This window comes from Capricornis sumatraensis, chromosome 17, assembly GCF_032405125.1.
Source record: "Capricornis sumatraensis isolate serow.1 chromosome 17, serow.2, whole genome shotgun sequence".
NCBI lineage: Eukaryota > Metazoa > Chordata > Mammalia > Artiodactyla > Bovidae > Capricornis > Capricornis sumatraensis.
Window position 1 is genome coordinate 6,863,691 of NC_091085.1, and position 24,881 is coordinate 6,888,571.

Here is a 24,881-nt window from a genome sequence, read left to right on the forward strand (position 1 = left end):
CAGCAATGTCAGTCTTCTCATCGCGTGGATCAAAGGATCTGTGGTTTTCCCTCGAGGCTTTCCCTCGAGGCTTTCCCACAGGGCTGTCCCACGTGCCAACGTGGTGTGAGTCGATCCTCGGCGTGAAAGATGAGCCAGTGCAGGGCAAAGAGGTTCCTCTGGAATGGACTGAGACATCTGGGAGACTCTTGGAATGGTGGTACGACCATGGAGTTCCTCTCGCCTTTCCTGTTGAGAGTGCCTCCTCTTGAGATGCGACGGGAACACCGGGAATTCGTTCCCGTTGAAAGCAGTGAAAGGATTCCTCATCTCGAGCTACGAGGGGAAACGGGGCTCCTCTGGATGTGGGCGGGACCATCGTGCTTCCTCTCGAGTGGAGACGGGTATGGCGGCGAACTTCTTGAGTTGCAGCAAGGGTGTGAAAGACCCTTTCGAAGTTCCAGAGGTTACGTGTCATTAGTTCCCGGACGACTCATCGGAAATAGGCCTCTTCTCGCCTGGAAGGGAGAACTTCCTGGATTTTCTCGAGTTGCGGCAGGTGTTCTCGAGTTACGACGGGGACTTCAGGGACCAGCCCTGGTGGCCTCAGGAAAGGCCAGTCCCCATGCGAGTTGCTAGGGGGCCTCTCGGGATTCCTCTCCCGTCGATACCCGGGCCAAAAACATTGTGTGGAGTCAGGGCTGGAACCGAGGATTCCTCTCAGGGTCTGACATGGATCTTTGGGTACTTCTGGAGTCTCCACAGGGGAGTCAGGCTTCGTTTCGAGTGGGGGCATGCACGTGCGCTTTCCTTACAGGCTGTGGCAGCAATGTAACGCTTCTCGTCGCCTAGATCAAAGGATCTGTGGTTTTCCCTCGAGGCTTTCCCACAGAGCTGTCCCACGTGCCACAGTGGTGTGAGTCGATCCTCGGCGTGAAAGATGAGCCAGTGCAGGGCAAAGAGGTTCCTCTGGAATGGACTGAGACATCTGGGGGACTCTTGGAATGGTGATAAGACCATGGAGTTCCTCTCGCCTTTCCTGTTGAGAGTGCCTCCTCTTGAGATGCGACGGGAACGCCGGGAAATCTTTCCTGTTTAAAGCAGGGAAAGGATCCCTCATCTCAATCTACGAGGGGGAAACGGGGCTCCTCTGGATGTGGGCGGGACCATCGTGCTTCCTCTCGAGTGGAGACGGGTATGGCGGTGAACTTCTTGAGTTGCAGCAAGGCTGTGAAAGACCCTTTCGAAGTTCCAGAGGTTAGGTGTCATTCGTCTCCAGACGCCTCATCGGAAATAGGCCTCATCTCGCCTGGAAGGGAGAACTTCCTGGATTTTCTCGAGTTGCGGCAGGTGTTCTCGAGTTACGACGGAGACCTCAGGGACCCGCCCTGGTGGCCTCAGGAGAGGCCAGTCCCCATGCGAGGTGCTAGGGGGCCTCTCTGGATTCCTCTCCCGTCGATACCGGGGCCAAAAACCTTGTGTGGAGTCAGGGCCAGAAACGAGGATTCCTCTCAGGGTCTGACATGGATCTTTGGGTATTTCTGGTGACTCCCCAGGGGAGTCAGGCCTCGTCTCGAGTGGGGCATGCACGTGCGCTTTCCTTTCCGGCTGTAGCAGCAATGTCACGCTTCCCGTCGCGTGGATCAAAGGATCTGTGGTTTTCCCTCGAGGCTTTCCCTTGAGGCTTTCCCACAGGGCTGTCCCACGTGCCACCGTGGTGTGAGTCGATCCTCGGCGTGAAAGATGAACCAGTGCAGGGCAAAGAGGTTCCTCTGGAATGGACTGAGACATCTGGGGGACTCTTGGAATGGTGGTTCGACCATGGAGTTCCTCTCGCCTTTCCTGTGGAGAGTGCCTCCTCTTGAGATGCGCCGGGAACGCCGGGAATTCTTTCCCGTTGAAAGCAGGGAAAGGATCCCTCATCTTGAGCTACGAGGGGGAAAGGGGCTCCTCTGGATGTGGGCGGGACCATCGTGCTTCCTCTCGAGTGGAGACGGGTATGGCGGCGAACTTCTTGAGTTGCAGCAAGGGTGTGAAAGACCCTTTCGAAGTTCCAGAGGTTACGTGTCATTAGTCCCCGGACGACTCATCGGAAATAGGCCTCTTCTCTCCTGGAAGGGAGCACTTCCTGGATTTTCTCGAGTTGTGGCAGGTGTTCTCGAGTTACGACGGGGACTTCAGGGACCAGCCCTGGTGGCCTCAGGAAAGGCCAGTCCCCATGCGAGTTGCTAGGGGGCCCCTCGGGATTCCTATCCCGTCGATACCGGGGCCAAAAACCTTGTGTGGAGTCAGGGCCGGAACCGAGGATTCCTCTCAGGGGCTGACATGGATCTTTGGGTATTTCTGGAGTCTCCCCAGGGGAGTCAGGCCTCGTCTCGAGTGGGGGCATGCACGTGAGCTTTCCTCCCAGGCTGTAGCAGCAATGTCACGCTTTCCGTCGCGTGGATCAAAGGATCTGTGGTTTTCCCTCGAGGCTTTCCCACAGGGCTGTCCCACGTGCCACCGTGGTGTGAGTCGATCCTCGGCGTGAAAGATGAGCCAGTGCAGGGCAAAGAGGTTCCTCTGGAATGGACTGAGACATCTGGGGGACTCTTGGAATGGTGGTACGACCATGGGGTTCCTCTCGCCTTTCCTGTTGAGAATGCCTCCTCTTGAGATGCGACGGGAACGCCGGGAATTCTTTCCCGTTGAAAGCAGGGAAAGGATCCCTCATCTCGAGCTACGAGGGGGAAACGGGGCTCCTCTGGATGTGGGCCGGACCATCGTGCTTCCTCTCGAGTGGAGACGGGTATGGCGGTGAACTTCTTGAGTTGCAGCAAGGGTGTGAAAGACCCTTTCGAAGTTCCAGAGGTTAGGTGTCATTAGTCTCCAGACGCCTCATCGGAAATAGGCCTCATCTCGCCTGGAAGGGAGAACTCCTGGATTTTCTCGAGTTGCGGCAGGTGTTCTTGAGTTACGACGGGGACCTCAGGGACCCGCCCTGGTGGCCTCAGGAGAGGCCAGTCCCCATGCGAGGTGCTAGGGGGCCTCTCGGGATTCCTCTCCCGTCGATACCGGGGCCAAAAACCTTGTGTGGAGTCAGGGCCGGAACCGAGGATTCCTCTCAGGGGCTGAAATGGATCTTTGGGTACTTCTGGAGTCTCCCCAGCGGAGTCAGGCCTCGTCTCGAGTGGGGGCATGCACTTGAGCTTTCCGTCCAGGCTGTAGCAGCAATGTAACGCTTCCCGTGGCGTGGATCAAAGGATCTGTGGTTTTCCCTCGAGGCTTTCCCTCGAGGCTTTCCCACAGGGCTGTCCCACGTGCTACCGTAGTGTGAGTCGATCCTAGGCGTGAAAGATGAGCCAGTGCAGGGCAAAGAGGTTCCTCTGGAATGGACTGAGACATCTGGGGGATTCTTGGAATGGTGGTACGACCATGGGGTTCCTCTCGCCTTTCCTGTTGAGAATGCCTCCTCTTGAGATGCGACGGGAATGCCGGGAATTCTTTCCCGTTGAAAGCAGGGAAAGGATCCCTCATCTCGAGCTACGAGGGGGAAACGGGGCTCCTCTGGATGTGGGCCGGACCATCGTGCTTCCTCTCGAGTGGAGACGGGTATGGCGGTGAACTTCTTGAGTTGCAGCAAGGGTGTGAAAGACCCTTTCGAAGTTCCAGAGGTTAGGTGTCATTAGTCTCCAGACGCCTCATCGGAAATAGGCCTCATCTCGCCTGGAAGGGAGAACTCCTGGATTTTCTCGAGTTGCGGCAGGTGTTCTTGAGTTACGACGGGGACCTCAGGGACCCGCCCTGGTGGCCTCAGGAGAGGCCAGTCCCCATGCGAGGTGCTAGGGGGCCTCTCGGGATTCCTCTCCCGTCGATACCGGGGCCAAAAACCTTGTGTGGAGTCAGGGCCGGAACCGAGGATTCCTCTCAGGGGCTGAAATGGATCTTTGGGTACTTCTGGAGTCTCCCCAGCGGAGTCAGGCCTCGTCTCGAGTGGGGGCATGCACTTGAGCTTTCCGTCCAGGCTGTAGCAGCAATGTAACGCTTCCCGTGGCGTGGATCAAAGGATCTGTGGTTTTCCCTCGAGGCTTTCCCTCGAGGCTTTCCCACAGGGCTGTCCCACGTGCCACCGTGGTGTGAGTCGATCCTCGGCGTGAAAGATGAGCCAGTGCAGGGCAAAGAGGTTCCTCTGGAATGGACTGAGACATCTGGGGGACTCCTGGAATGGTGGTACGACCATGGAGTTCCTCTCGCCTTTCCTGTTGAGAGTGCCTCCTCTTGAGATGCGACGGGAACACCGGGAATTCTTTCCCGTTGAAAGCAGTGAAAGGATTCCTCATCTCGAGCTACGAGGGGAAACGGGGCTCCTCTGGATGTGGGCGGGACCATCGTGCTTCCTCTCGAGTGGAGACGGGTATGGCGGCGAACTTCTTGAGTTGCAGCAAGGGTGTGAAAGACCCTTTCGAAGTTTCAGAGGTTACGTGTCATTAGTCCCCGGACGACTCATCGGAAATAGGCCTCTTCTCGCCTGGAAGGGAGAACTTCCTGGATTTTCTCGAGTTGCGGCAGGTGTTCTCGAGTTACGACGGGGACTTCAGGGACCAGCCCTGGTGGCCTCAGGAAAGGCCAGTCCCCATGCGAGTTGCTAGGGGGCCTCTCGGGATTCCTCTCCCGTCGATACCCGGGCCAAAAACATTGTGTGGAGTCAGGGCTGGAACCGAGGATTCCTCTCAGGGTCTGACATGGATCTTTGGGTACTTCTGGAGTCTCCACAGGGGAGTCAGGCTTCGTTTCGAGTGGGGGCATGCACGTGCGCTTTCCTTACAGGCTGTGGCAGCAATGTAACGCTTCTCGTCGCCTAGATCAAAGGATCTGTGGTTTTCCCTCGAGGCTTTCCCACAGAGCTGTCCCACGTGCCACAGTGGTGTGAGTCGATCCTCGGCGTGAAAGATGAGCCAGTGCAGGGCAAAGAGGTTCCTCTGGAATGGACTGAGACATCTGGGGGACTCTTGGAATGGTGATACGACCATGGAGTTCCTCTCGCCTTTCCTGTTGAGAGTGCCTCCTCTTGAGATGCGACGGGAACGCCGGGAAATCTTTCCTGTTTAAAGCAGGGAAAGGATCCCTCATCTCGATCTACGAGAGGGAAACGGGGCTCCTCTGGATGTGGGCGGGACCATCGTGCTTCCTCTCGAGTGGAGACGGGTATGGCGGTGAACTTCTTGAGTTGCAGCAAGGCTGTGAAAGACCCTTTCGAAGTTCCAGAGGTTAGGTGTCATTCGTCTCCAGACGCCTCATCGGAAATAGGCCTCATCTCGCCTGGAAGGGAGAACTTCCTGGATTTTCTCGAGTTGCGGCAGGTGTTCTCCAGTTACGACGGGGACCTCAGAGACCCGCCCTGGTGGCCTCAGGAGAGGCCAGTCCCCATGCGAGGTGCTAGGGGGCCTCTCTGGATTCCTCTCCCGTCGATACCGGGGCCAAAAACCTTGTGTGGAGTCAGGGCCAGAAACGAGGATACCTCTCAGGGGCTGACATGGATCTTTGGGTATTTCTGGTGACTCCCCAGGTGAGTCAGGCCTCGTCTCGAGTGGGGCATGCACGTGCGCTTTCCTTTCCGGCTGTAGCAGCAATGTCACGCTTCCCGTCGCGTGGATCAAAGGATCTGTGGATTTCCCTCGAGGCTTTCCCTTGAGGCTTTCCCACAGGGCTGTCCCACGTGCCACCGTGGTGTGAGTCGATCCTCGGCGTGAAAGATGAGCCAGTGCAGGGCAAAGAGGTTCCTCTGGAATGGACTGAGACATCTGGGGGACTCTTGGAATGGTGGTTCGACCATGGAGTTCCTCTCGCCTTTCCTGTGGAGAGTGCCTCCTCTTGAGATGCGCCGGGAACGCCGGGAATTCTTTCCCGTTAAAAGCAGGGAAAGGATCCCTCATCTTGAGCTACGAGGGGGAAAGGGGCTCCTCTGGATGTTGGCGGGACCATCGTGCTTCCTCTCGAGTGGAGACGGGTATGGCGGCGAACTTCTTGAGTTGCAGCAAGGGTGTGAAAGACCCTTTCGAAGTTCCAGAGGTTACGTGTCATTAGTCCCCGGACGACTCATCGGAAATAGGCCTCTTCTCTCCTGGAAGGGAGCACTTCCTGGATTTTCTCGAGTTGTGGCAGGTGTTCTCGAGTTAAGACGGGGACTTCAGGGACCCGCGCTGGTGGCCTCAGGAAAGGCCAGTCCCCATGCGAGTTGCTAGGGGGCCCCTCGGGATTCCTCTCCCGTCGATACCGGGGCCAAAAACCTTGTGTGGAGTCAGGGCCGGAACCGAGGATTCCTCTCAGGGGCTGACATGGATCTTTGGGTATTTCTGAAGTCTCCCCAGGGGAGTCAGGCCTCGTCTCGAGTGGGGGCATGCACGTGAGCTTTCCTCCCAGGCTGTAGCAGCAATGTCACGCTTTCCGTCGCGTGGATCAAAGGATCTGTGGTTTTCCCTCGAGGCTTTCCCATAGGGCTGTCCCACGTGCCACCGTGGTGTGAGTCGATCCTCGGCGTGAAAGATGAGCCAGTGCAGGGCAAAGAGGTTCCTCTGGAATGGACTGAGACATCTGGGCGACTCTTGGAATGGTGGTACGACCATGGGGTTCCTCTCGCCTTTCCTGTTGAGAATGCCTCCTCTTGAGATGCGACGGGAACGCCGGGAATTCTTTCCCGTTGAAAGCAGGGAAAGGATCCCTCATCTCGAGCTACGAGGGGGAAACGGGGATCCTCTGGATGTGGGCGGGACCATCGTGCTTCCTCTCGAGTGGAGACGGGTATGGCGGTGAACTTCTTGAGTTGCAGCAAGGGTGTGAAAGACCCTTTCGAAGTTCCAGAGGTTAGGTGTCATTAGCATCCAGACGCCTCATCGGAAATAGGCCTCATCTCGCCTGGAAGGGAGAACTTCCTGGATTTTCTCGAGTTGCGGCAGGTGTTCTCGAGTTACGACGGGGACCTCAGGGACCCGCCCTGGTGGCCTCAGGAGAGGCCAGTCCCCATGCGAGGTGCTAGGGGGCCTCTCGGGATTCCTCTCCCGTCGATACCGGGGCCAAAAACCTTGTGTGGAGTCAGGGCCGGAACCGAGGATTCCTCTCAGGGGCTGACATGGATCTTTGGGTACTTCTGGAGTCTCCCCAGCGGAGTCAGGACTCGTCTCGAGTGGGGGCATGCACCTGCGCTTTCCTTCCAGGCTGTAGCAGCAATGTAACGCTTCCCGTGGCGTGGATCAAAGGATCTGTGGTTTTCCCTCGAGGCTTTCCCTCGAGGCTTTCCCACAGGGCTGTCCCACGTGCCACCGTGGTGTGAGTCGATCCTCGGCGTGAAAGATGAGCCAGTGCAGGGCAAAGAGGTTCCTCTGGAATGGACTGAGACATCTGGGGGACTCTTGGAATGGTGGTACGACCATGGAGTTCCTCTCGCCTTTTCTGTTGAGGGTGCCTCCTCTTGAGATGCGACGGGAACGCCGGGAATTCTTTCCCGTTGAAAGCAGGGAAAGGATAACTCATCTCGAGCTACGAGGGGGAAACGGGGCTCCTCTGGATGTGGGTGGGACCATCGTGCTTCCTCTCGAGTGGAGACGGATATGGCGGTGAACTTCTTGAGTTGCAGCAAGGGTGTGAAAGACCCTTTCGAAGTTCCAGAGGTTAGGTGTCATTAGCCTCCAGACGCCTCATCGGAAATGGGCCTCATCTCGCCTGGAATGGAGAACTTCCTGTATTTTCTCGAGGTGCGGCAGGTGTTCTCGAGTTACGACGGTTACCTCAGGGAACCGCCCTGGTGGCCTCAGGAAAGGCCAGTCCCCATGCGAGTTGCTAGGGGGCCTCTCTGGATTCCTCTCCCGTCGATACCGGGGCCAAAAACCTTGTGTGGAGTCAGGGCCGGAACCGAGGATTCCTCTCAGGGGCTGACATGGATCTTTGGGTACTTCTGGAGTCTCCTCAGGGGAGTCAGGCCTCGTCTCGAGTGGGGGCATACACGTGCGCTTTCCTTCCAGGCTGTAGCAGCATTTTAACGCTTCCCGTGGCGTGGATCAAAGGATCTGTGGTTTTACCTCGAGGCTTTCCCTCGAGGCTTTCCCACAGGGCTGTCCCACGTGCCACCGTGGTGTGAGTCGATCCTCGGCGTGAAAGATGAGCCAGTGCAGGGCAAAGAGGTTCCTCTGGAATGGACTGAGACATCTGGGGGACTCTTGGAATGGTGGTACGACCATGGAGTTCCTCTCGCCTTTCCTGTTGAGAGTGCCTCCTCTTGAGATGCGCCGGGAACGCCAGGAATTCTTTCCCGTTGAAAGCAGGGAAAGGATCCCTCATCTTGAGCTACGAGGGGGAAAGGGGCTCCTCTGGATGTGGGCGGGACCATCGTGCTTCCTCTCGAGTGGAGACGGGTATGGCGGCGAACTTCTTGAGTTGCAGCAAGGGTGTGAAAGACCCTTTCGAAGTTCCAGAGGTTACGTGTCATTAGTCCCCGGACGACTCATCGGAAATAGGCCTCTTCTCTCCTGGAAGGGAGCACTTCCTGGATTTTCTCGAGTTGTGGCAGGTGTTCTCGAGTTACGACGGGGACTTCAGGGACCAGCCCTGGTGGCCTCAGGAAAGGCCAGTCCCCATGCGAGTTGCTAGGGGGCCCCTCGGGATTCCTCTCCCGTCGATACCGGGGCCAAAAACCTTGTGTGGAGTCAGGGCCGGAACCGAGAATTCCTCTCAGGGGCTGACATGGATCTTTGGGTATTTCTGGAGTCTCCCCAGGGGAGTCAGGCCTCGTCTCGAGTGGGGGCATGCACGTGAGCTTTCCTCCCAGGCTGTAGCAGCAATGTCACGCTTTCCGTCGCGTGGATCAAAGGATCTGTGGTTTTCCCTCGAGGCTTTCCCACAGGGCTGTCCCACGTGCCACCGTGGTGTGAGTCGATCCTCGGCGTGAAAGATGAGCCAGTGCAGGGCAAAGAGGTTCCTCTGGAATGGACTGAGACATCTGGGGGACTCTTGGAATGGTGGTACGACCATGGAGTTCCTCTCGCCTTTTCTGTTGAGGGTGCCTCCTCTTGAGATGCGACGGGAACGCCGGGAATTCTTTCCCGTTGAATGCAGGGAAAGGATAACTCATCTCGAGCTACGAGGGGGAAACGGGGCTCCTCTGGATGTGGGCGGGACCATCGTGCTTCCTCTCGAGTGGAGACGGATATGGCGGTGAACTTCTTGAGTTGCAGCAAGGGTGTGAAAGACCCTTTCGAAGTTCCAGAGGTTAGGTGTCATTAGCCTCCAGACGCCTCATCGGAAATAGGCCTCATCTCGCCTGGAAGGGAGAACTTCCTGTATTTTCTCGAGTTGCGGCAGGTGTTCTCGAGTTACGACGGTTACCTCAGGGACCCGCACTGGTGGCCTCAGGAAAGGCCAGTCCCCATGCGAGTTGCTAGGGGGCCTCTCTGGATTCCTCTCCCGTCGATACCGGGGCCAAAAACCTTGTGTGGAGTCAGGGCCGGAACCGAGGATTCCTCTCAGGGGCTGACATGGATCTTTGGGTACTTCTGGAGTCTCCTCAGGGGAGTCAGGCCTCGTCTCGAGTGGGGGCATACACGTGCGCTTTCCTTCCAGGCTGTAGCAGCAATGTCAGTCTTCTCATCGCGTGGATCAAAGGATCTGTGGTTTTCCATCGAGGCTTTCCCTCGAGGCTTTCCCACAGGGCTGTCCCACGTGCCACCGTGGTGTGAGTCGATCCTCGGCGTGAAAGATGAGCCAGTGCAGGGCAAAGAGGTTCCTCTGGAATGGACTGAGACATCTGGGGGACTCTTGGAATGGTGGTACGACCATGGAGTTCCTCTCGCCTTTCCTGTTGAGAGTGCCTCCTCTTGAGATGCGACGGGAACACCGGGAATTCTTTCCCGTTGAAAGCAGTGAAAGGATTCCTCATCTCGAGCTACGAGGGGAAACGGGGCTCCTCTGGATGTGGGCGGGACCATCGTGCTTCCTCTCGAGTGGAGACGGGTATGGCGGCGAACTTCTTGAGTTGCAGCAAGGGTGTGAAAGACCCTTTCGAAGTTCCAGAGGTTACGTGTCATTAGTCCCCGGACGACTCATCGGAAATAGGCCTCTTCTCGCCTGGAAGGGAGAACTTCCTGGATTTTCTCGAGTTGCGGCAGGTGTTCTTGAGTTACGACGGGGACTTCAGGGACCAGCCCTGGTGGCCTCAGGAAAGGCCAGTCCCCATGCGAGTTGCTAGGGGGCCTCTCGGGATTCCTCTCCCGTCGATACCCGGGCCAAAAACCTTGTGTGGAGTCAGGGCCGGAACCGAGGATTCCTCTCAGGGTCTGACATGGATCTTTGGGTACTTCTGGAGTCTCCACAGGGGAGTCAGGCTTCGTTTCGAGTGGGGGCATGCACGTGCACTTTCCTTACAGGCTGTGGCAGCAATGTAACGCTTCTCGTCGCCTAGATCAAAAGATCTGTGGTTTTCCCTCGAGGCTTCCCCACAGAGCTGTCCCACGTGCCACAGTGGTGTGAGTCGATCCTCGGCGTGAAAGATGAGCCAGTGCAGGGCAAAGAGGTTCCTCTGGAATGGACTGAGACATCTGGGGGACTCTTGGAATGGTGATACGACCATGGAGTTCCTCTCGCCTTTCCTGTTGAGAGTGCCTCCTCTTGAGATGCGACGGGAACGCCGGGAAATCTTTCCTGTTTAAAGCAGGGAAAGGATCCCTCATCTCAATCTACGAGGGGGAAACGGGGCTCCTCTGGATGTGGGCGGGACCATCGTGCTTCCTCTCGAGTGGAGTCGGGTATGGCGGTGAACTTCTTGAGTTGCAGCAAGGCTGTGAAAGACCCTTTCGAAGTTCCAGAGGTTAGGTGTCATTCGTCTCCAGACGCCTCATCGGAAATAGGCCTCATCTCGCCTGGAAGGGAGAACTTCCTGGATTTTCTCGAGTTGCGGCAGGTGTTCTCGAGTTACGACGGGGACCTCAGGGACCCGCCCTGGTGGCCTCAGGAGAGGCCAGTCCACATGCGAGTTGCTAGGGGGCCTCTCTGGATTCCTCTCCCGTCGATACCGGGGCCAAAAACCTTGTGTGGAGTCAGGGCCAGAAACGAGGATTCCTCTCAGGGTCTGACATGGATCTTTGGGTATTTCTGGTGACTCCCCAGGGGAGTCAGGCCTCGTCTCGAGTGGGGCATGCACGTGCGCTTTCCTTTCCGGCTGTAGCAGCAATGTCACGCTTCCCGTCGCGTGGATCAAAGGATCTGTGGTTTTCCCTCGAGGCTTTCCCTTGAGGCTTTCCCACAGGGCTGTCCCACGTGCCACCGTGGTGTGAGTCGATCCTCGGCGTGAAAGATGAGCCAGTGCAGGGCAAAGAGGTTCCTCTGGAATGGACTGAGACATCTGGGGGACTCTTGGAATGGTGGTTCGACCATGGAGTTCCTCTCGCCTTTCCTGTGGAGAGTGCCTCCTCTTGAGATGCGCCGGGAACGCCGGGAATTCTTTCCCGTTGAAAGCAGGGAAAGGATCCCTCATCTTGAGCTACGAGGGGGAAAGGGGCTCCTCTGGATGTGGGCGGGACCATCGTGCTTCCTCTCGAGTGGAGACGGGTATGGCGGCGAACTTCTTGAGTTGCAGCAAGGGTGTGAAAGACCCTTTCGAAGTTCCAGAGGTTACGTGTCATTAGTCCCCGGACGACTCATCGGAAATAGGCCTCTTCTCTCCTGGAAGGGAGCACTTCCTGGATTTTCTCGAGTTGTGGCAGGTGTTCTCGAGTTACGACGGGGACTTCAGGGACCAGCCCTGGTGGCCTCAGGAAAGGCCAGTCCCCATGTGAGTTGCTAGGGGGCCCCTCGGGATTCCTCTCCCGTCGATACCGGGGCCAAAAACCTTGTGTGGAGTCAGGGCCGGAACCGAGGATTCCTCTCAGGGGCTGACATGGATCTTTGGGTATTTCCGGAGTCTCCCCATGGGAGTCAGGCCTCGTCTCGAGTGGGGGCAGGCACGTGCGCTTTCCTCCAAGGCTGTAGCAGCAATGTCACGCTTCCCGTCGCGTGGATCAAAGGATCTGTGGTTTTCCCTCGAGGCTTTCCCACAGGGCTGTCCCACGTGCCACCGTGGTGTGAGTCCATCCTCGGCGTGAAAGATGAGCCAGTGCAGGGCAAAGAGGTTCCTCTGGAATGGACTGAGACATCTGGGGGACTCTTGGAATGGTGGTACGACCATGGAGTTCCTCTCGCCTTTCCTGTTGAGAGTGCCTCCTCTTGAGATGCGACGGGAACGCCAGGAATTCTTTCCCGTTGAAAGCAGGGAAAGGATACCTCATCTCGAGCTACGAGGGGGAAACGGGGCACCTCTGGATGTGGGCGGGACCATCGTGCTTCCTCTCGAGTGGAGACGGGTATGGCGGTGAACTTCTTGAGTTGCAGCAAGGGTGTGAAAGACCCTTTCGAAGTTCCAGAGGTTAGGTGTCATTAGTCTCCAGACACCTCATCGGAAATAGGCCTCATCTCGCCTGGAAGGGAGAACTTCCTGGATTTTCTCGAGTTGCAGCAGGTGTTCTCGAGTTACGACGGGGACCTCAGGGACCCGCCCTGGTGGCCTCAGGAGAGGCCAGTCCCCATGCGAGGTGCTAGGGGGCATCTCGGGAATACTCTCCCGACGATACCGGGGCCAAAAACCTTGTGTGGAGTCAGGGCCGAAACCGAGGATTCCTCTCAGGGGCTGACATGGATCTTTGGGTATTTCTGGAGTCTCCCCATGGGAGTCAGGCCTCGTCTCGAGTGGGGGCATGCACGTGCGCTTTCCTCCCAGGCTGTAGCAGCAATGTTACGCTTCCCGTCGCGTTTATCAAAGGATCTGTGGTTTTCCCTCGAGGCTTTCCCACAGGGCTGTCCCACGTGCCACCGTGTTGTGAGTCGATCCTCGGCGTGAAAGATGAGCCAGTGCAGGGCAAAGAGGTTCCTCTGCAATGGACTGAGACATCTGGGGGACTCTTGGATTGGTGGTACGACCATGGAGTTCCTCTCGACTTTCCTGTTGAGAGTGCCTCCTCTTGAGATGCGACGGGAACGCCGGGAATTCTTTCCCGTTGAAAGCAGGGAAAGGATCCCTCATCTCGAGCTCCGAGGGGGAAACGGGGCTCCTCTGGATGTGGGCGGGACCATCGTGCTTCCTCTCGAGTGGAGACGGGTATGGCGGTGAACTTCTTGAGTTGCAGCAAGGGTGTGAAAGACCATTTCGACGTTCCAGAGGTTAGGTGTCATTAGGCTCCAGACGCCTCATCGGAAATAGGCCTCATCTCGCCTAGAAGGGAGAACTTCCTGGATTTTCTCGAGTTGTGGCAGGTGTTTTCGAGTTACGACGGGGACCTCAGGGACCCGCCCTGGTGGCTTCAGGAGAGGCCAGTCCCCATGCGAGTTGCTATGGGGCCTCTCGGGATTCCTCTCCCGTCGATACCGGGGCCAAAAACCTTGTGTGGAGTCAGGGCCGGAACCGAGGATTCCTCTCAGGGGCTGACATGGATCTTTGGGTATTTCTGGAGTCTCCCCAGGGGAGTCAGGCCTCGTCTCGAGTGGGGGCAAGCACGTGAGCTTTCTTCCCAGGCTGTAGCAGCAATTTCACGCTTCCCGTCGCGTGGATCAAAGGATCCGTGGTTTTCCCTCGAGGCTTTCCCTCGAGGCTTTCCCACAGGGCTGTCCCACGTGCCACCGTGGTGTGAGTCGATCCTCGGCGTGAAAGATGAGCCAGTGCAGGGCAAAGAGGTTCCTCTGGAATGGACTGAGACATCTGGGGGACTCTTGGAATGGTGGTACGACCATGGAGTTCCTCTCGCCTTTCCTGTTGAGAGTGCCTCCTCTTGAGATGCGACGGGAACGCCGGGAATTCTTTCCCGTTGAAAGCAGGGAAAGGATCCCTCATCTCGAGCTACGAAATGGAAACGGGGCTCCTCTGGATGTGGGCGGGACCTTCGTGCTTCCTCTCGAGTGGAGACGGGTATGGCGGTGAACTTCTTGAGTTGCAGCAAGGGTGTGAAAGACCCTTTCGAAGTTCCAGAGGTTAGGTGTCATTCGTCTCCAGACGCCTCATCGGAAATAGGCCTCATCTCGCCTGGAAGGCAGAACTTCCTGGATTTTCTCGAGTTGCGGCAGGTGTTCTCGAGTTACGACGGGGACCTCAGGGTCCCGCCCTGGTGGCCTCAGGAGAGGCCAGTCCCCATGCGAGGTGCTAGGGGGCCTCTCGGGATTCCTCTCCTGTCGATACCGGGGCCAAAAACCTTGTGTGGAGTCAGGGCCGGAACCGAGGATTCCTCTCAGGGGCTGACATGGATCTTTGGGTACTTCTGGAGTCTCCCCAGGGGAGTCAGGCCTGGTCTCGAGTGGGGGCATGCACGTGCGCTTTCCTTCCAGGCTGTAGCAGCAATGTAACGCTTCCCGTGGCGTGGATCAAAGGATCTGTGGTTTTCCCTCGAGGCTTTCCCTCGAGGCTTTCCCACAGGGCTGTCCCACGTGCCACCGTGGTGTGATTCGATCCTCGGCGTGAAAGATGAGCCAGTGCAGGGCAAAGAGGTTCCTCTGGAATGGACTGAGACATCTGGGGGACTCTTGGAATGGTGGTACGACCATGGAGTTCCTCTCGCCTTTCCTGTTGAGAGTGCCTCCTCTTGAGATGCGACGGGAACGCCGGGAATTCTTTCCGGTTGAAAGCAGGGAAAGGATCCCTCATCTCGAGCTACGAGGGGGAAACGGGGCTCCTCTGGATGTGGGCGGGACCATCGTGCTTCCTCTCGAGTGGAGACGGGTATGGCGGTGAACTTCTTGAGTTGCAGCAAGGGTGTGAAAGACCCTTTCGAAGTTCCAGAGGTTAGGTGTCATTAGTCTCCAGACCCCTCATCGGAAATAGGCCTCATCTCGCCTGGAAAGGAGAACTTCCTGGATTTTCTCGAGTTGCGGCAGGTGTTCTAGAGTTACGACGGGGACCTCAGGGACCCGCCCTGGTGGCCTCAGGAGAGGCCAGTCCCCATGCGAGGTGCTAGGGGGCCTCTCGGGATTCCTCTCCCGTCGATACCGGGGCCAAAAACCTTGTGTGGAGTCAGGGCCGGAACCGAAGATTCCTCTCAGGGGCTGACATGGATCTTTGGGTACTTCTGGAGTCTCCCCAGCGGAGTCAGGCCTCGTCTCTAGTGGGGGCATGCACGTGCGCTTTCCTTCCAGGCTGTAGCAGCAATGTCACGCTTCCCGTGGCGTGGATCAAAGGATCTGTGGTTTTCCCTCGAGGCTTTCCCTCATGGCTTTCCCACAGGGCTGTCCCACGTGCCACCGTGGTGTGAGTCGATCCTCGGCGTGAAAGATGAGCCAGTGAAGGGCCAAGAGGTTCCTCTGGAATGGACTGAGACATCTGGGGGACTCTTGGAATGGTGCTACGACCATGGAGTTCCTCTCGCCTTTCCTGTTGAGAGTGCCTCCTCTTGAGATGCGACGGGAACGCCGGGAATTCTTTCCCCTTGAAAGCAGGGAAAGGATCCCTCATCTCGAGCTCCGAGAGGGAAACGGGGCTCCTCTGGATGTGGGGGGGACCATCGTGCTTCCTCTCGAGTGGAGACGGGTATGGCGGTGAACTTCTTGAGTTGCAGCAAGGGTGTGAAAGACCCTTTCGAAGTTCCAGAGGTTACGTGTCATTAGTCTCCAGACGCCTCATCGGAAATAGGCCTCATCTCGCCTGGAAGGGAGAACTTCCTGGATTTTCTCGAGTTGCGGAAGGTGTTCTCGAGTTACGACGGGGACCTCAGGAACCCGCCCTGGTGGCCTCAGGAGAGGCCAGTCCCCATGCGAGTTGCTAGGGGGCCTCTCGGGATTCCTCTCCCGTCGATACCGGGGCCAAAATCCTTGTGTGGAGTCAGGGCCGGAACCGAGGAATCCTCTCAGGGGCTGACATGGAACTTTGGGTATTTCTGGAGTCTCCCCAGAGGAGTCAGGCCTCGTCTCGAGTGGGGGCATGCACGTGCGCTTTCCTCCCAGGCTGTAGCAGCAATGTCACGCTTCCCGTCTCGTGGATCAAAGGATCTGTGGTTTTCCCTCGAGGCTTTCCCTCGAGGCTTTCCCACAGGGCTGTCCCACGTGCCACCGTGGTGTGAGTCGCTCCTCGGTGTGAAAGATGAGCCAGTGCAGGGCAAAGAGGTTCCTCTGGAATGGACTGAGACATCTGGGGGTCTCTTGGAATGGTGGTACGACCATGGAGTTCCTCTCGCCTTTCCTGTTGAGAGTGCCTCCACTTGAGATGCGACGGGAACGCCGGGAATTCTTTCCCGTTGAAAGCAGGGAAAGGATCCCTCATCTCGAGCTCCGAGGGGGAAACGGGGCTCCTCTGGATGTGGGCGGGACCATCGTGCTTCCTCTCGAGTGGAGACGGGTATGGCGATGAACTTCTTGAGTTGCAGCAAGGGTGTGAAAGACCCTTTCGAAGTTCCAGAGGTTAGGTGTCATTAGTCTCCAGACGCCTCATCGGAAATAGGCCTCATCTCGCCTGGAAGGGAGAACTTCCTGGATTTTCTCGAGTTGCGGCAGGTGTTCTCGAGTTACGACGGGGACCTCAGGGACCCGCCCTGGTGGCCTCAGGAGAGGCCAGTCCCCATGCGAGTTGCTAGGGGGCCTCTCGGGATTCCTCTCCCGTCGATACCGGGGCCAAAAACCTTGTGTGGCGTCAGGGCCGGAACCGAGGATTCCTCTCAGGGGCTGACATGGATATTTGGGTACTTCTGGAGTCTCCCCAGGGGAGTCAGGCCTCGTCTCGAGTGGGGGCATGTACGTGCGCTTTCCTTCCAGGCTGTAGCAGGAATGTCAGGCTTCCGTGCCGTGGATCAAAGGATCTGTGGTTTTCCCTCGAGGCTTTCCCTCGAGGCTTTCCAACAGGGCTGTCCCACGTGCCACCGTGGTGTGAGTCGATCCTCGGCGTGAAAGATGAGCCAGTGCAGGGCAAAGAGGTTCCTCTGGAATGGACTGAGACATCTGGGGGACTCTTGGAATGGTGGTACGACCATGGAGTTCCTCTCGCCTTTCCTGTTGAGAGTGCCTCCTCTTGAGATGCGACGGGAACGCCGGGAATTCTTTCCCGTTGAAAGCAGGGAAAGGATCCCTCATCTCGAGCTCCGAGGGGGAAACGGGGCTCCTCTGGATGTGGGGGGGACCATCGTGCTTCCTCTCGAGTGGAGACGGGTATGGCGGTGAACTTCTTGAGTTGCAGCAAGGGTGTGAAAGACCCTTTCGAAGTTCCAGAGGTTACCTGTCATTAGTCTCCAGACGCCTCATCGGAAATAGGCCTCATCTCGCCTGGAAGGGAGAACTTCCTGGATTTTCTCGAGTTGCGGAAGGTGTTCTCGAGTTACGACGGGGACCTCAGGGACCCGCCCTGGTGGCCTCAGGAGAGGCCAGTCCCCATGCGAGTTGCTAGGGGGCCTCTCGGGATTCCTCTCCCGTCGATACCGGGGCCAAAATCCTTGTGTGGAGTCAGGGCCGGAACCGAGGAATCCTCTCAGGGGCTGACATGGATCTTTGGGTATTTCTGGAGTCTCCCCAGAGGAGTCAGGCCTCGTCTCGAGTGGGGGCATGCACGTGCGCTTTCCTCCCAGGCTGTAGCAGCAATGTCACGCTTCCCGTCTCGTGGATCAAAGGATCTGTGGTTTTCCCTCGAGGCTTTCCCTCGAGGCTTTCCCACAGGGCTGTCCCACGTGCCACCGTGGTGTGAGTCGATCCTCGGTGTGAAAGATGAGCCAGTGCAGGGCAAAGAGGTTCCTCTGGAATGGACTGAGACATCTGGGGGACTCTTGCAATGGTGGTACGACCATGGAGTTCCTCTCGCCTTTCCTGTTGAGAGTGCCTCCTCTTGAGATGCGACGGGAACGCCGGGAATTCTTTCCCGTTGAAAGCAGGGAAAGGATCCCTCATCTCGAGCTCCGAGGTGGAAACGGGGCTCCTCTGGATGTGGGCGGGACCATCGTGCTTCCTCTCGAGTGGAGACGGGTATGGCGATGAACTTCTTGAGTTGCAGCAAGGGTGTGAAAGACCCTTTCGAAGTTCCAGAGGTTAGGTTTCATTAGTCTCCAGACGCCTCATCGGAAATAGGCCTCATCTCACCTGGAAGGGAGAACTTCCTGGATTTTCTCGAGTTGCGGCAGGTGTTCTCGAGTTACGTCGGGGACCTCAGGGACCCGCCCTGGTGGCCTCAGGAGAGGCCAGTCCCCATGCGAGTTGCTAGGGGGCCTCTCGGTATTCCTCTCCCGTCGATACCGGGGCCAAAAACCTTGTGTGGAGTCAGGGCCGGAACTGAGGATTTCTCTCAGGGGCTGACATGGATCTTTGGGTACTTCTGGAGTCTCCCCAGGGGAGTCAGGCCTCGTCTCGAGTGGGGGCATGCACGTGCGCTTTCCTTCCAGGCTGTAGCAGCAATGTCACGCTTCCGTGCCGTGGATCAAAGGATCTGTGGTTTTCCCTCGAGGCTTTCCCACAGGGCTGTCCCACGTGCCACCGTGGTGTGAGTCGATCCTCGGCGTGAAAGATGAGCCAGTGCAGGGCAAAGAGGTTCCTCTGGAATGGACTGAGACATCTGGGGGACTCTTGGAATGGTGGTAAGACCATGGAGTTCCTCTCGCCTTTCGTATTGAGAGTGCCTCCTCTTCAGATACGACGGGAACGCCGGGAATTCTTTCCCGTTGAAAGCAGGGAAAGGATCCCTCATCTCGAGCTCCGAGGGGGAAACGGGGCTCCTCTGGATGTGGGCGGGACCATCGTGTTTCCTCTCGAGTGCAGCCGGGTATGGCGGTGAAATTCTTGAGTAGCAGCAAGGGTGTGAAAGACCCTTTCAAAGTTCCAGAGGTTAGGTGTCATTAGTCTCCAGACGCCTCATCGGAAATAGGCCTCATCTCGCCTGGAACGGAGAACTTCCTGGATTTTCTCGAGTTGCGGCAGGTGTTCTCGAGTTACGACGGGGACCTCAGGGACCCGCCCTGGTGGCCTCAGGAGAGGCCAGTCCCCATGCGAGTTGCTAGGGGGCCTCTCGGGATTCCTCTCCCGTCGATACCGAGGCCTAAAACCTTGTATGGAGTCAGGGCCGGAACCGAGGATTCCTCTCAAGGGCTGACATGGATCTTTGGGTACTTGTGGAGTCTGCCCAGGGGAGTCAGGCATCGTCTCGAGTGGGGGCATGCACGTGTGCTTTCCTTCCAGGCTGCAGCAGCATTGTCACGGTTCCCGTGGCGTTGATCAAAGGATCTGTTGTTTTCCCTCGAGACATTCCCTCGAGGCTTTCCCACAGGGCTGTCCCACGTGCCACCGTGGTGTGAGTCGATCCTCGGCGTGAAAGATGAGCCAGTGCAGGGCAAAGAGGTTCCTCTGGAATGGACTGAGTCATCTGGGGGACTCTTGGAATGGTGGTACGACCATGGAGTTCCTCTCGCCTTTCCTGTTGAGAGGGCCTCCTCTTGAGATGCGACGGGAACGCCGGGAATTCTTTCCCGTTGAAAGCAGGGAAAGGATCCCTCATCTCGAGCTCCGAGGGGGAAACGGGGCTCCTCTGGATGTGGGCGGGACCATCGTGCTTCCTCTCGAGTGGAGACGGGTATGGCGGTGAACTTCTTGAGTTGCAGCAAGGGTGTGAAAGACCCTTTCAAAGTTCAAGAGGTTAGGTGTCATTAGTCTCCAGACGCCTCATCGGAAATAGGCCTCATCTCGCCTGGAAGGGAGAACTTCCTGGATTTTCTCGAGTTGCGGCAGGTGTTCTCGAGTTACGACGCGGACCTCAGGGACCCGTCCTGGTGGCCTCAGGAGAGGCCAGTCCCCAAGCGAGGTGCTAGGGGGCCTCTCGGGATTCCTCTCCCGTCGATACCGGGGCCAAAACCCTTGTGTGGAGTCAGGGCCGGAACCGAGGATTCCTCTCAGGGGCTGACATGGATCTTTGGGTACTGGTGGAGTCTCCCCAGGGGAGTCAGGCCTCGTCTCGAGTGGGGGCATGCACGTGCGCTTTCCTTCCAGGCTGTAGCAGCAATGTCACGCTTCCCGTCAGGTGGATCAAAGGATCTGTGGTTTTCCCTCGAGGCTTTCCCTCGAAGCATTCCCACAGGGCTGTCCCACGTGCCACCGTGGTGTGAGTCGATCCTCGGCGTGAAAGATGAGCCAGTGCAGGGCAAAGAGTTTCCTCTGGAATGGACTGAGACATCTGGGGGACTCTTTGAATGGTGGTACGACCATGGAGTTCCTCTCGCCTTTCCTGTTGAGAGTGCCTCCTCTTGAGATGCGACGGGAACGCCGGGAATTCTTTCCCGTTGAAAGCAGGGAAACGATCCCTCATCTCGAGCTCCGAGGGGGAAACGGGGCTCCTCTGGATGTGGGCGGGACCATCGTGCTTCCTCTCGAGTGGAGACGGGTATGGCGGTGAACTTCTTGAGTTGCAGCAAGGGTGTGAAAGACCCTTTCGAAGTTCCAGAGATTAGGTGACATTAGTCTCCAGACGCCTCATCGGAAATAGGCCTCATCTCGCCTGGAAGGGAGAACTTCCTGGATTTTCTCGAGTTGCGGCAGGTGTTCTCGAGTTACGACGGGGACCTCAGGGACCTGCCCTGGTGGCCTCAGGAGAGGCCAGTCCTCATGCGAGTTCCTAAGGGGCCTCTGGGGATTCCTCTCCCGTCGATACCGGGGCCAAAAACCTTGTGTGGAGTCAGGGCCGGAACCGAGGATTCCTCTCAGGGGCTGACATGGATCTTTGGGTACTTCTAGAGTCTCCCCAGGGGAGTCAGGCCTCGTCTCGAGTGGGGGCATGCACGTGCGCTTTCCTTCCAGGCTGTAGCAGCAATGTCACGCTTCCCGTGTCGTGGATCAAAGGATCTGTGATTTTCCCTCGAGGCTTTCCCACAGGGCTGTCCCACGTGCCACCGTGGTGTGAGTCGATCCTCGGCGTGAAAGATGAGCCAGTGCAGGGCAAAGAGGTTCCTCTGGAATGGACTGAGACATCTGGGGAATCTTGGAATGGTGGTACGACCATGGAGTTCCTCTCGCATTTCCTGTTGTGAGTGCCTCCACTAGAGATGCGAGGGGAACGCCGGGAATTCTTTCCCGTTGAAAGCAGGGAAAGGATCCCTCATCTCGAGCTACGAGGGGGAAACGGGGCTCCTCTGGATGTGGGCGGGACCATCGTGCTTCCTCTCGAGTGGAGACGGGTATGGCGGTGAACTTCTTGAGTTGCAGCAAGGGTGTGAAAGACCCTTTCGAAGTTCCAGAGGTTAGGTGTCATTAGTCTCCAGACGCCTCATTGGAAATAGGCCTCATCTCGCCTGGAAGGGAGAACTTCCTGCATTTTCTCGAGTTGCGGCAGGTGTTCTCGAGTTACGACAGGGACCTCAGGGACCCGCCCTGGTGGCCTCAGGAGAGGCCAGTCCCCATGCGAGTTGCTAGGGGGCCTCTCGGGATTCCTCTCCCATCGATACTGGGGCCAAAAACCTTGTGTGGAGTCAGGGCCGGAACCGAGGATTCCTCTCAGGGGCTGACATGGATCTTTGGGTACTTCTGGAGTCTCCCCAGGGGAGTCAGGCCTCGTCTCGAGTGGGGTCATGCACGTGCGCTTTCCTTCCAGCCTGTAGCAACAATGTCACGCTTCCCGTGGCGTGGATCAAAGGATCTGTGGTTTTCCCTCGAGGCTTTCCCTCGAGGCTTTCCCACAGGGCTGTCCCACGTGCCACCGTGGTGTGAGTCGATCCTCGGCGTGAAAGATGAGCCAGTGCAGGGCAACGAGGTTCCTCTGGAATGGACTGAGACTTCTGGGGGACTCTTGGAATGGTGGTACGACCATGGAGTTCCTCTCGCCTTTCCTGTTGAGAGTGCCTCCTCTTGAGATGCGACGGGAACGCCGGGAATTCATTCCCGTTGAAAGCAGGGAAAGGATCCCTCATCTCGAGCTACCAGGGGGAAACGGGGCTCCTCTGGATGTGGGCGGGACCATCGTGCTTCCTCTCGAGTGGAGACGGATATGGCGGTGAACTTCTTGAGTTGCATCAAGGGTGTGAAAGACCCTTTCGAAGTTCCAGAGGTTAGGTGTCATTAGTCTCCAGACGCCTCATCGGAAATAGGCCTCATCTCGCCTGGAAGGGAGAACTTCCTGGATATTCTGGAGTTGCGACAGGTGTTCTCGGGTTTCGACGGGGACGTCAAGGACCCGCCTTGGTGACCTCAGGAGATGCCAGTCCCCATGCGTGTTGCTAGGGGGCCTCTCGGGATTCCTCTCCCGTCGATACCGGGGCCAAAAACCTTGTGTGGAGTCAGGGCCGGAACCGAGGATTCCTCTCATGTGCTGACATGGATCGTTGGGTACTTCTGGAGTCTCCCCAGGGGAGTCAGGCCTCGTCTCGAGTGGGGGCATGCACGTGCGCTTTCCTTCCAGGCTGTAGCAGCAATGTCACGCTTCCCATCGCGTGGATCAAAGGATCTGTGCTTTTCTCTTGAGGCTTTCCCTCGAGGCTTTCCCACAGGGCTGTCCCACGTGCCACCGTGGTGTGAGTCGATCCTCGGCGTGAAAGATGAGCCAGTGCAGGGCAAAGAGGTTCCTCTGGAATGGACTGAGACATCTGGGGGACTCTTGGAATGGTGGCACGACCATGGAGTTCCTCTCGCCTTTCCTGTTGAGAGTGCCTCCTCTTGAGATGCGACGGGAACGCCCGGAATTCTTTCCCGTTGAAAGCAGGGAAAGGATCCCTCATCTCGTGCTCCGAGGGGGAAACGGGGCTCCTCTGGATGTGGGCGGGACCATCGTGCTTCCTCTCAAGTGGAGACGGGTATGGCGGTGAACTTCTTGAGTTGCAGCAAGGGTGTGAAAGACCCTTTCGAAGTTCCAGAGGTTAGGTGTCATTAGTCTCCAGACGCCTCATCGGAAATCGGCCTCATCTCGCCTGGAAGGGAGAACTTCCTGGATTTTCTCGAGTTGCGGCAGGTGTTCTCGAGTTACGACGGGGACCTCAGGGACCCGCACTGGTGGCCTCAGGAGAGGCCAGTCCCCATGCGAGTTGCTAGGGGGCCTCTCGGGATTCCTGTCCCGTCGATACCGGGGCCAAAAACCTTCTGTGGAGTCAGGGCCGGAACCGAGGATTCCTCTCAGGGGCTGACATGGATCTTTGGGTACTTCTGGAGTCTCCCCAGGGGAGTCAGGCCTCGTCTCGAGTGGGAGGATGCACGTGCGCTTTCCTTCCAGGCTGTAGCAGCAATGTCACGATTCCCGTCGCGTGGATCAAAGGATCTGTGGTTTTCCCTCGAGGCTTTCCCACAGGGCTGTCCCACGTGCCACCGTGGTGTGAGTCGATCCTCGGCGTGAAAGATGAGCCAGTGCAGGGCAAAGAGGTTTCTCTGGAATGGACTGAGACATCTGGGGGACTCTTGGAATGGTGTTACGACCATGGAGTTCCTCTCGCCTTTCCTGTTGAGAGTGCCTCCTCTTGAGATGCGACGGGAACGCCGGGAATTCTTTCCCGTTGAAAGCAGGGAAAGGATCCCTCATCTCGAGCTCCGAGGGGGAAACGGGGCTCCTCTGGATGTGGGCGGGACCATCGTGCTTCCTCTCGAGTGGAGACGGGTATGGCGGTGAACTTCTTGAGTTGCAGCAAGGGTGTGAAAGACCCTTTCGAAGTTCCAGAGGTTAGGTGTCATTAGTCTCCAGACGCCTCATTGGAAATAGGCCTCATCTCGCCTGGAAGGGAGAACTTCCTGCATTTTCTCGAGTTGCGGCAGGTGTTCTCGAGTTACGACAGGGACCTCAGGGACCCGCCCTGGTGGCCTCAGGAGAGGCCAGTCCCCATGCGAGTTGCTAGGGGGCCTCTCGGGATTCCTCTCCCATCGATACTGGGGCCAAAAACCTTGTGTGGAGTCAGGGCCGGAACCGAGGATTCCTCTCAGTGGCTGACATGGATCTTTGGGTACTTCTGGAGTCTCCCCAGGGGAGTCAGGCCTCGTCTCGAGTGGGGTCATGCACGTGCGCTTTCCTTCCAGCCTGTAGCAACAATGTCACGCTTCCCGTGGCGTGGATCAAAGGATCTGTGGTTTTCCCTCGAGGCTTTCCCTCGAGGCTTTCCCACAGGGCTGTCCCACGTGCCACCGTGGTGTGAGTCGATCCTCGGCGTGAAAGATGAGCCAGTGCAGGGCAACGAGGTTCCTCTGGAATGGACTGAGACTTCTGGGGGACTCTTGGAATGGTGGTACGACCATGGAGTTCCTCTCGCCTTTCCTGTTGAGAGTGCCTCCTCTTGAGATGCGACGGGAACGCCGGGAATTCTTTCCCGTTGAAAGCAGGGAAAGGATCCCTCATTTCGAGCTACCAGGGGGAAACGGGGCTCCTCTGGATGTGGGCGGGACCATAGTGCTTCCTCTCGAGTAGAGACGGATATGGCGGTGAACTTCTTGAGTTGCAGCAAGGGTGTGAAAGACCCTTTCGAAGTTCCAGATGTTAGGTGTCATTCGTCTCCAGACGCCTCATCGGAAATAGGCCTCATCTCGCCTGGAAGGGAGAACTTCCTGGATTTTCTGGAGTTGCGACAGGTGTTCTCGTGTTTCGACGGGGACCTCAGGGACCCGCCTTGGTGACCTCAGGAGAGGCCAGTCCCCATGCGAGTTGCTAGGGGGCCTCTCGGGATTCCTCTCCCGTCGATACCGGGGCCAAAAACCTTGTGTGGAGTCAGGGCCGGAACCGAGGATTCCTCTCATGTGCTGACTTGGATCGTTGGGTACTTCTGGAGTCTCCCCAGGGGAGTCAGGCCTCGTCTCGAGTGGGGGCATGCACGTGCGCTTTCCTTCCAGGCTGTAGCAGCAATGTCACGCTTCCCGTCGCGTGGATCAAAGGATCTGTGCTTTTCTCTTGAGGCTTTCCCTCGAGGCTTTCCCACAGGGCTTTCCCACGTGCCACCGTGGTGTGAGGCGAT